The sequence below is a fragment of the Ovis aries genome, chromosome 1 (genome assembly GCF_016772045.2).
Source record: "Ovis aries strain OAR_USU_Benz2616 breed Rambouillet chromosome 1, ARS-UI_Ramb_v3.0, whole genome shotgun sequence".
NCBI lineage: Eukaryota > Metazoa > Chordata > Mammalia > Artiodactyla > Bovidae > Ovis > Ovis aries.
In genome coordinates this window covers 205,034,554-205,046,574 of record NC_056054.1, presented here as the reverse complement: position 1 = coordinate 205,046,574, position 12,021 = coordinate 205,034,554, and positions in this window count along the sequence as shown.

Below are 12,021 nucleotides of genomic sequence, written 5' to 3'. Positions count from 1 at the left end.
CCTAGCTTGTTAATGATACACTCTATTTCCATGCTATTTCTCCCATTTCTGAAACTAATGTAAAACTGGAAATGATGTCAAAATAGTTAATAGCTAAAAGTTTAGTAATCACTCACAAGTAGTAGCACATTCCATGAGGAGATACTATTTTAAGAATGAGAAATAAGATTGCCCTCTGGGCTTTAAAACAAAGATCTACACTGAGATGCACCTTAGAGAAACAAAATTGCCTGCTACCACATCAATAAAGGTAAGAATGGTAGAGAGACTAGATCTGCCCAAAAAAATAGAGGAAAAGGAGATTCACAGTATAAACATTGACCAAGCCCAGTCAGTTTGTGTTTTGAGGAATGAAAATCCAGCCAGCTTCTTCATAGCATCTGGTCTGCCTGGTAGGTATTTTCTTAGAGCAGACATGCACACACCGGGCCATCTTAACATAATGCCATAAGTCTCTCACAAATACCTCCTCTCCTAAGCCTTTGCTCCTCAACATTTCTGAGGATTGTTTGGCTTCTTACAGGGGAGGATAACCAGAGGAAGAAAAATTAAACAATGGGCTCCGCAATCCCTAAAGGTTTTATTTCTCATTGTAAATTAATAAAAGTACCTTTCTGATCTCATATATCAATCTTTTGGGAGCTTTGCTAAATTGAACGTCCCCAGTCCGATCAAACTACTGATGAAACATTTTCTAATCTGTGACATTTAGAGTAGACTCTATCGAACAGTTAAATTCTCCAAGGCTTCCCCAGGTAATCCCCTCTGCACTGGGAAAGTGTCAAACCTTTTCTGTTCCTATCTACACCCTTACTAGTGAGCACAGTGCACTCCAGGTCAGCTACAGGATGTAAACAGAATGGTGGATGCACAGGAATGACATCCAGAAGTTAACTTTCTTTTCTGTCTTCAGTTTGAACAGGTCTCACTTACCCCACCTCCCTTGATCTCTATAGTAAATACAGCTCCTAGCACATAGTAGGCCTTCAGTTTATATACGTTGAAATGATGGCTGCTCTTTTGCATATTTGACAGTCTCTCACAGAAGGCAATGGCACCCCACTTCAGTACTCTTGTCTGGAAAATCCCATGGATGGAGGAGCCTGGAGGGCTGCAGTCCATGGGGTCGCGAAGAGTCGGACGTGACTGAGCAACTTCCCTTTCACTTTTCACTTTCATGCATTGGAGAAGGAAATGGCAACCCACTCCAGTGTTCTTGCCTGGAGAATCCCAGAGACGGGGGAGCCTGGTAGGCTGCCGTCTGTGGGGTGGCACAGAGCCGGACACAACTGAAGCAACTTAGCAGCAGTAGCAGCAGCAGCACAAAGGATAAGGAGGCAACTCACCATTGTGGCAGTATTTTTCTGACTGTGTATGGCTGGGATAATTTAGTCTCAGAGTGTAATCCTAAAAGCAGTAGAACTTCCCAAAACTTGGGAGACTTTTTGTTTTAACAGATACTTCTCAGGTTCCCAGGGGAAAAAAGTAAAGCAAAGAAATGAGGATCATACAATCATCACCAGCTCAGGGCCTCTGCGGGGTACTTGCTAGTGATTCAGCCCTCCCCTGCCAAGTCCCTTCTGCCTTCCAGCAGGGTCCCAGAGGGTTCCCACCACTCCTTGCTCCAGTCCAAAGCAACCACAGTAGCTCCTACTATCACTGCTCCTGGCCAATTCTGACCTCCCCATGTGGAACAGCGAGGACTAGCTCTGGCTTCAGGTGTGTTTCTATAGCTCTCTGAGCTCGATCCTGCCTGCAGCCATCTTGAACCTGTGAATAAGTGATCATGGGGCAGGTTGCATCCCTTCATTATTGCTAATATAAGTCCCAGGGTTAACTGTCACCAGAGAGCTGTGTGGGCCCCTGGTGTTGCTCAGAGCCCAGTGAAGAGCACGGGCAGGTATCTCACCCCTGCTGCTGCTTTAGGGAGAGGTTGCTTAGTGCTGCTGCAGGCTGATACCTCCATTGGTCCCATGGGGTTCAGACAGTGCCAGAAGCCCCACTGCAAACTTGAACAGACCAGGAAGAGATAAGCACAGGCTGCTGTCCCAGAAAAAGAGCCAGACTGGGACCTCAGCAAGAAACCTTGGCCCTGCCCAGATGCCAAAGGTCTTCCCACTTGTTCTCTCTCCAAATGCTGCATATGGATAAAGTTTACTGCTCCTTTCACCATGTCCAGAGGATTTCTGCTTTACCCCTACTCAGTTTTCCTGCGTTGGCACAGGGATGAGGAAATACCCAATCCTGGAAGGCTTATTGCATTTTGTCAAGTAAAAGTGAACTCTGTAGTTGGCAGATTTGTTGATCCACATATGGGTGCTAAGTACTAGTCTTTAAAAGATAACCTGTGCTAAATCACTACAGTTGTGTCTGACTCTTTGCAACCCATGAACTGTAACCCGCCAGGCTCCTCTGTCCATGGGGATTCTCTAGGCAAGAATACTGGAGTGGGTTGCCATTTCCTTCTCCAGGGGATCTTCCCAACCCAGGGATTGAATCCAGGCAGATTCTTTACCTACTGAAGCTGTGAGGGAAGCCCACTGAAAGATACATAGCACTGTAATAATAGCACTGGAATTTCCTTTGATACTAAGGATGAGGTTGGATAATGACCTGGACATTTATGTATGCTAAATTGGAGGCTTGCTTTTTGTCAGAAATGGAGAGAATGACATAATAGATGAGACACGTAGGTAGAGAAGTAAAATATAATGCCAAGAGTTTTCAACAATTGGTATTTGGATTTTGGATATTAAAATTATATAGAAAACTAGACATAGTTTGAAAGTATATAAAATGTGACTTTTGTAACTGAAAGTTTTTGATTAGGTTAAATACCAAGTTGCGTATATTAAATTGGATACAGTGGATTAAAAGATCAATCAGGGTCAAACAATATTGCATAATCATAGCTTTTCTAGCTACTAAACAATTACTGTACTCATGTTGTAAGATTGTGGGAAATAATAGGAAAAATAGTGAACAATTTAAGAAAAACAATAACTCGTAAGCAGAGGTGCATGTTCAGTCGTGTTTGACTCTTTGCGACCTCATGGACTGTAGTCTGTCAGGCTCCTCCATCCATGGAATTTTCCAGGCAAGAATACTGGAGTGGGTTGCAATTTCCTACTCGAGGGGGTCTTCCCAACCCAGGGACCAAATCCAGGTCTCCAGCATCTCCTGTATTGGCAGGCAGATTCTTTACCATTGCACCACCTGGGAAGCCCAATAACTCCTATAAAACATTTCATAACATTTCATAATCTGGGAATACACCTAGTCTGTCAAATAATGCAAAAGAAAATTAAGTTTTTTAATATAATTGCATCTGAAAAATTATTGCCTATAAACCCAGAGAAGAAACAATATAAAGTGAGAGAATAGTCAAATCAAATCTAAGCATCCTTGAAGTAACTTGAATCTTGATTAACAGTTATTGATCATTTAAAATCTAATGGTATATTTTTTCATATCTGGGAGTTTATATTAGAGATAAATCATATTTTTGGCTAAATTAACAACCAGGTAATGCTCTTTCCCTAATGAAATATATCAGCTCACATCTTGAGAGTCTTCTGAAAGCTTTCTCAGACTATACAATTTAACATTTCTTCAGACTGTGGTTATAGAAAATGAAATAGCTATTTTAAAACCATCTGCATATTTTTCCTAAAGTAGACTTTCAAAACAGGATAATTTAATGGATTTGAGGTTTGTGGATTTTGAGCCTCAATTGTGTCTTGGCACTCAACATTAAATCAGTTAATTACCAAAATGCCATCTCATTTTACGATGACCTTAAATCTCCAGTGAACATTTAGTGGTCTAGTGGTTTGGGAAATGTAGGTGAGGTTAAGTGAAATTCTACTGAACTTAGTTACAACTAAAACTGATATAATTTTCCCCTTAGTTTTATTTCAGGTATGAAAGTAAAGGCCAGATTAATTTTTTTACTCCATAAGATGGCAATCTTCACTATTGCTATGAGGGAACTATCTGAGGGCATCAACCACCTAAGCAGCCAAGGACTGGAACTGAGGATCTTACTTCCAATTTTGAGTCAATTCTCCCTGACATTTTGATGGTAAGATCAAAGCTAATTTGCATTACTGATAAATCAAAATTATACCACGAGTTCTTTTATACCCTTCCAGGGATTCTTCCACTCAAATAATCCTGAGAGAATAAAGGTTGCTGTCATGTACTCTTTTTAAACAGAATTGTACTCACAGGACTTCCCTGATGGTCTAGTGGTTAAGAATCGGCCTGCCAATGCAGGGGACATAGGTTTGATCCCTGGTCCAGGATGATTCCACATACATCTGAGCAACTAAGTCCATGCGCCCCAACTACTGAGCCCGTACTCTACAGCCTGCAAGCCGCAACTACTGAGCCCATATGCTGCAAATACTGAAGCCTGAACACTCTAGAGCCCGCGCTCTGCAACAAGAGAAGCCGCCGCAGTGAGAAGCCTGAGCACCACAAATAGAAAGTAGCCCCTGATCACAACTAGAGAAATCTCATGCACGCAACAAAGACCTAGTACAGCCACAAATAAATAAATAAAAACTGTACTCACAGTAATCAGATTATACACAATTATTAAATAAATTATATTGTTAAATGTATGATATATAATTTTCTGACTTCCGTTGATTCACTAGCTTTCAAAGGCCTCACTCTATCTGAATGATGAAATAAAGGAAACTGCTTGTAGAGAAGGAAGCTGAAACTAATTGGGGAGAGAGATTAGAGCAAGATATAGAATATCTCTTATCCACAGAGATGATATTGTTGGAGAAAGAAATGCAAAGTATTATAACATAGACACTGAGACCCTCAGCAGAGTACACTCACAAAAGATGTCTTTTACTCTACAATTATATTCTCTGAGCACCATATTGAGATCTCCCCACTTATTAATAATTAAATGTTATGAAGAAAGCTTCTCTATTAGTTATAAGAATGTAAAGTGTTAAATAGTATGATTATTGCATCACAGTTAAACTGCATCTGCCTATAAGGAGCCAAATTTACTCTAAATAAGCATACTTTTACTCTCAGTTTAACATCTAATCAAGAAAATTTGAGACAGATGAATAAAGAAGAATTACAGAGTGGGCTGTATTTGCTCACTTGTGATTATTATTATTATTAAATATTAATAGTAAAATTAATAAAGCATCAAAGTTATATTAAAACCAATGAGCAATAGCAGCAAATCCCCAACTTTGAAGAATGCAAGTACTTTCTGTCCTCCCAGGTTGGATTCAGTGATGCATCTTCTTAGACTCTGACCCCAGGGGCAGGGAGAGGCTGAGAATGGAGATTCTGGGAAAGAGCAGATAGGCAAAAGGAAGAAGGAAAATCCAGGAAGAAGAGACTCCCAGGTTCCAACTGGAGACAAATTCCATCTACATGTTCTACAAAGAGCCCCTGAGTTCAGTTCAGTTCAGTCGCTCAGTCGTGTCCGACTCTTTGCGACCCCATGAATCACAGCACGCCAGGCCTCCCTGTCCATCACCAACTCCCGGAGTTCACTCAGATTCACATCCATCGAGTCAGTGATGCCATCCAGCCATCTTATCCTTGGTCGTCCCCTTCTCCTCCTGCCCCCAATCCCTCCCAACATCAAAGTCTTCTCCAATGAGTCAACTCTTTGCATGAGGTGGCCAAAGTACTGGAGTTTCAGCTTTAGCATCATTCCCTCCAAAGAAATCCCAGGGCTGATCTCCTTCAGAATGGACTGGTTGGATCTCCTTGCAGTCCAAGGAACTCTCAAGAGTCTTCTCCAACACCACAGTTCAAAAGCATCAATTCTTCGGCACTCAGCCTTCTTCACAGCCCAACTGTCACATCCATACATGACTACTGGAAAAACCATAGCCTTGACTAGGAGAACAATTAAGACCCTCAGAACCTCATGTGTCCATGATCTGACCTCAAAAAAGAAGAGGTTCTTTCTGGTACCAGGCCAGGACACCTACCCTGCTGAGGTGCATGAGAGCATGTTTAGGGTCAGCAATGAGGTATTCACTCTAGGAAAGATAATGGGGACAATATTGAAACTACAAATGCAGTACTGTACCAGCATGTAAATAGCAACTTGATAAAACACAACAGAGGGAGCTAAAACTGATGGATGCAATCTAAAAGCTGGCATCTCTCCGAATTTACTATTTAATTAACACAGGAGAAAAGTTGCATTTTCTTGTCTGGCATTTCAAAACAATAAAGTAAAAATAAGAGGCCATTCAGAATTCTAACGCAACCTTGCTGGAGCACTCACATTCATTAAAGCTATCATTAATTACAGAGATGGACTAAGGCTTATTCATTAGAATTCACATGCATTATTATATTATTCAAGGTTAAATTAGATTTATATCTTTCTGTACAGGTACATTAATAAAAATACATATAATAATACATAGGAAAACATATACATGCATGTGTTTAAAAGTTGTTTACCTTTTCTATTGTGGTTCCTCTTTTTTTTCATATGACAGTGGAAAGTCACAGTGTGATACATCTAACAGTAATCTCCGTTTACAATGATGATCTGACCTCAAAAAAGAAATGGTATTATTGATCTGCCATTATATGAATTGAATTTATGGTCATGTTAGTGATTTCACTGAGTTATTTGCTCTCTCCTGTCCTATTTTGGGAGCTGGAAATACAAGCTATAGTCCTGAGATAAACTTTTCTGTTGGTAAAGCTAACAATCACCTCTGAGGGTTGAGTCTATGACTTTACACTCATCAGTAACTCTGGATAAAAATTAAATGAGCTAAGTAATAAAACATGCACACATCACCTCTTCATCTCCTCCCCTCCTGGCACCCAGATGCACACATATACATGCATAAATACACATACACACTGACAAACCATCAGCCCTGCATTGTGTAGAAGTGCAGTCTCCTTTTCAACAGACAGAATGCTTCTTCATGCAAAGTCCCTAAGTATGCATATGATACATATGCATAAAACATTGCTCCATCTAAAAAAGTTACCACATCCCAGATGAAACTTTGAGGATCTGATCAGTGAAAAAAACAAGTCTAAAGTTGGAGGTGACAGAACTAAGACATTTTTAAATTTTATCTTCTTATAGACCTTTTTTACTCTATATACCAGTAACTTTTAATACTTTCACATATAATATTTTCACTATATATAAGATGACAGGTATAAAATTGTGTTACTTTAATAACTTAATTTTAAGACGGACTTAACATGACTTAACCAGGACTTAAACAATGAACTCCTGAAGTGTAATGTGTCTGGGAACATTAACCCAGACACCTAGCACAATGACAGTGTGTGTGTTTGTGTTAAGTCACTTCAGTCATATCTGACTCTTTGGGATGCTATGGACTATAGTCTCCTCCTCCTCCTCCGTCCATGGGAATCTCCAGGCAAGAAAATTGGAGTGGGTTGCCATTTCCTTCTCTAGGGGATCTTCCTGGTCCAGGGATCAAACTTGGGGCTCCCGCTGCATCTCCTGCATTGTGGGCAGATTCTTTACTGCTCAGCCACCCTGGAAGCCCCAGAGTTATTTATATTTGGCAAGATAGTTGGTCGAGTAAACAAATGTTTGAACAAACTGAGACCCTTCCCCACAGAAGAATAGTGTCATAGGGAAGACAGGCATTAAAGCAATTTCAGCAAAAAATTACATGATTACCAGTGTGCAAAATATTTGGGAAGGTATAGGACACTGGAGAAGGCAATGGCACCCCACTCCAGTACTCTTGCCTGGAAAATCCCATGGATGGAGGAGCCTGGAGGGCTGCAGTCCATGGGGTTGCGAAGAGTCAGACACGACTGAGCAATTTCACTTTCACTTTTCACTTTCATGCGTTGGAGAAGGAAATGGCAACCCACTCCAGTGTTCTTGCCTGGAGAATCCCAGGGATGGCGGAGCCTGGTGGGCTGCTGTCTATGGGGTCGCACAGAGTTGGACACGACTGAAGCGACTTAGCAGCAGCAGCAGCAGCAGGACACTGGAAATGCTTGATGAGAAGAGTGCAGAATTACCTTGACAGTTGACTCAGCATTTGTTTGGGGCACAAGGAGAGACTCAAGGGGGGAAAAAAAAAGGAAACAAGAGAGAATAGGGCAGCATGTATGAAAGAGAGACAGAGGGGGATAATTTCAATCAAAAGAAAATCTAGAAAGAAGTTATTCAGGATATGTATACATTTTGTGGTATGTTATTTCCAAAACAGGTAAATGTTTCACACTTTTGTGTGTGTGTTTGAGTTTGTATTTAGCTCGGGACGGGGGGTGGCAGCCACTGGGATCTTTTGAGTGCTTATAAATGTCTTAACCCAGCTCCGTAAGGAAACCTGAGCTTCTCTGAAATTTAACTTTTAAGCTGAGACTTAAATGATGAAGAAGAATTAGTCAAGAAGAAGCTTTCTTCTCTTCAGGATGTCAGAAGAGACTTCCAAACAGAAGTACATGAAGCATGTGAAACCACCCGAAATTGTCTGAGACCACAGCCCCATTCATCTCTTTCCTCTTCTCTGTAGGAGTCACTGTGAAAGGCTGATGCATCCAGATCCTGTCATATGTGCACAACAAATGGCCTTGCTGTGAGAGCCACGTCAGAATATTAACCACAGGCAAGTGGGCGAACAGAGTAACTCAGACACACAGTTCAATTTGGTACAGCTTTATTTATGTAACTGGGGCTTCCCAGGTAGTACAGTGGTAAAGAATATGCCTGCCAGTGCAGCAGACACAGGAGACATGGGTTTGAAACCTGGGTCAGGAAGATCCCCTGGAGGAGGAAATGGCAACCCACTCCAGTATTCTTGCCTGGAAAATTCCATGGACAGAGAAGCCTGGAGGGGTCACAACGAGTTGTATGCAACTGAGTACTCACGCATATTTATTGTAACAAAAAAATTCTGAACACAGAATATGTGCCAGGCCCTAGGTTACCAGAGAATTTCCTACTCCGGGTTCTTGCAGGGCCACTGCCTGATCTCAGCTGTCTTCATTTGAGATCTTCTTCTCACCTGACACCCAGAGAGGTGTGACTTCTCCTACTGGTTGTATTCTGTTTCTGCCCCAGCGTCCTATGTCCCCTGACGCAAACCAACACAGCCACTGTCCTCAGTCCATCCCAGAGCCCTTCTTCCCTGAGCACTAAGGCAGTAACAGGCTTTGTATGCTATACAGGATTATGCCCCACTCCACGCTCACCTGCTCTCTATTTCCTTGCTGTTATTTCTGTGAAATCAACCAGACCCTTCCTTGTGTGTGTATGTATGTACTCAGTTATCCAACTCTTTCTGGCCCTATGGACTGTAGCCCGCCAGGCTCCTCCGTGCATGGAATTTTCCAGGCAAGAATACTAGAGTGGGTTGTCATTTTCTTCCCCAGGGGATCGTCACAACCCAGGGATCAAACCCGCTTCTCTTGCGTCTCCTGTATTGGCAGGCAGGTTCTTTACCACTAGTGCCACCTGGGAAGCCCAGACCCTTCCTTAATAGTAAGCTATTAATATTACCAAAAACCCTTCAAACAAGCAGCCACTTTCTTTCTGTTTCCCATACAGAAATCTCTTGGAGTATTATTTCTTAATACTCAACTTTCAACCCATTCTACTTCTTGCAACCTTAACAAACACAGTTCTTTGTTTGACTCAGCATGTTTTCTTCCTGATCATATTTTTTCCCCTCCTTTCACATACTACCAAACCTGACTTCAAACTTTACTCATTCGTTTGTTTCCTTACAGTTAATCGCTGACTCACACAAATTAACATCTCTACTCACTGTAGTGAAAACATACATAATTGTGGTGGCAGTAAAGGAAATCACAATCTTCGGATTAGATTATTTGGGGCTTATCATCTTAAAACTAATCTGTATGATTTCTAATGTGAATGACTGTCTTATTTTCTTTTATTCCTTCTATTCAGAAACAATTGAACATCTTCAAAATATAGAAGGTATAATATATCTTAACAAAATATAGAAGGTATAATAAGATACAAAGGAGGTAAAATAACTAGCCAAAGGGAAGCTGAAATTAGACAAAACAAGAAATCCAGGGTAAGAGTAATTCATGAAATGTGTGCTGTAGAGTCTAGGCACTTGCCATAAATAATTCTCTGAAATTTTAAAATAGCAACAAAATGACAGAAGGAAGCTCGTTCAATTACATAATTCAAAATGCTCAGAAGCTTGCAAAACAAACTAGTTGCTCAAGAGAAGCAGAGTCATCTGTGGTGAGGAGTTTCTGCAGGCTCTCCTCAGTAGAACAGTGTGATGAGTGAGCGGTGTTCCCAGCTGCACCTCCACAGCAAAAGCAGTCATGGGCTTCCGGAGGCTGCTTCTCCTACCTTCTCTGGACTTAGGCTGTTCACATGATCCTAAACTGCGGTTCAGTAAAAGCCACCATAGCAGGAGCCAAAATAAGACTATCTAAAGACAGATTTCTGATCATTTTTCTTGTATCTGAAGATAAAATAGACATCACCAGAAGAAAGTACATAGTCCTCACGAAATCCTCCATTAACATTTCTTCTCCCAGCTGAGCATTTCTGACAAATTTGCAAATCAGAAAGGAATGTTGGCAATTTAGGGTATATTCACTTCCATTAGTACTCAGCAGAACTGGGGATGGGTTTCACGTGGTTTTATAAAAGTTAAGGAAACAGATGGGAACTGAGGAAACATTTGTGGGCTAAGCCAAGATTTTCCTCAGAAAAGAATTTTGGATTTATTCTAATATAGATAAAAGGGTAAATGCCAAGATTTTGCCATTGAACACAACTGTGATGGTTTAACCTAGAAAAATCAATGAGGTAACTGTTACCAAACATCTCTCTATGCAGTCTTTTTCTTCCCCCATTTTTTTATCATGGTAAAATACACATTTAAATTTATTATCTTAACCATTTTTAAGTGTACAGTTCAGAATATATTTATGCTTTACATACTTTGACTTTTCAAGAAGGGATCATTTTTATGGACCCTAACTCTCACAATGGCTCTGAGTTTCAGTGGCTGTTATTTGTAAGTACAAATAACCAGAAATTAAACTGTGTTCATACAACGTAGTTCTGACATCTGTTTGATAAATTTTCAAGAAAAGTTTCAAATATGTAATGTAAAATTGTTCCTGATAAATTTCTTTACCAGTTGATAAAATATACAAGCCTGGTCATTACTGGAAAAAGCTTCCCTGAAGTCTGGTCTGGAAATTCTAGAATGATAGTTAACCAGAAGGAAACTGCTTTTTAAGCATAATAATTTATAATATACTAGATTTATCATTTTGAGAAAATAGAAAGCTGTCCTTTTAAAAATGAGAGCAGATTTTAGAGCCCAACTGATGGTTTCATCTGTGGAAAAATAATTAAAGCAACAGATTGTCAGGGCTCACTTTCCTCCAATCAGACTGAACCTTGAAGGATTCTGAGAGGTGCAACACAGAGTGCCCCGAGTCTAAAGGACGGCAACCAGTACCCTTACTGTATAGCTTATGATGTACTGAAATCATTCAGTATACTTCACTTTCTTTCACTTTGACATTTCGGAACCAGATGTTTTCTTCCCTAACTACTCAGTTATTGGTATTAATTAATTTGACAAACACCTATTGAGTACCTTTTACATACTATGCATTCCAAAATGAATGAGCCAGGAATCATGACCTTAACAAGCTCACAGTCTGTGCTTCCTACTGATGGTCCAAGATGTTCTGATCAAGAAAAATATCCCTCTTTGTCCTTATTATACCTAAGAATCTCTATTACAGAAAACCAGGAGATTTTTTTTTACTCCCTGGGAATAAACACATCTCACAGGTATATTTAACACAGAATTATATAAACAAGTTTACTCAAAAAAAGGAACCATACTTACCATTAATTCAGTGACTGTTGTGTGATGCTATTATTCCCTCGGAAGGCCTGTCACCTCACTTGAAATGGCTTAAGCTCAAGTTTCTTTGTCTGACACCAGAGCACAGCTTCCTATAATATGGCTCTCT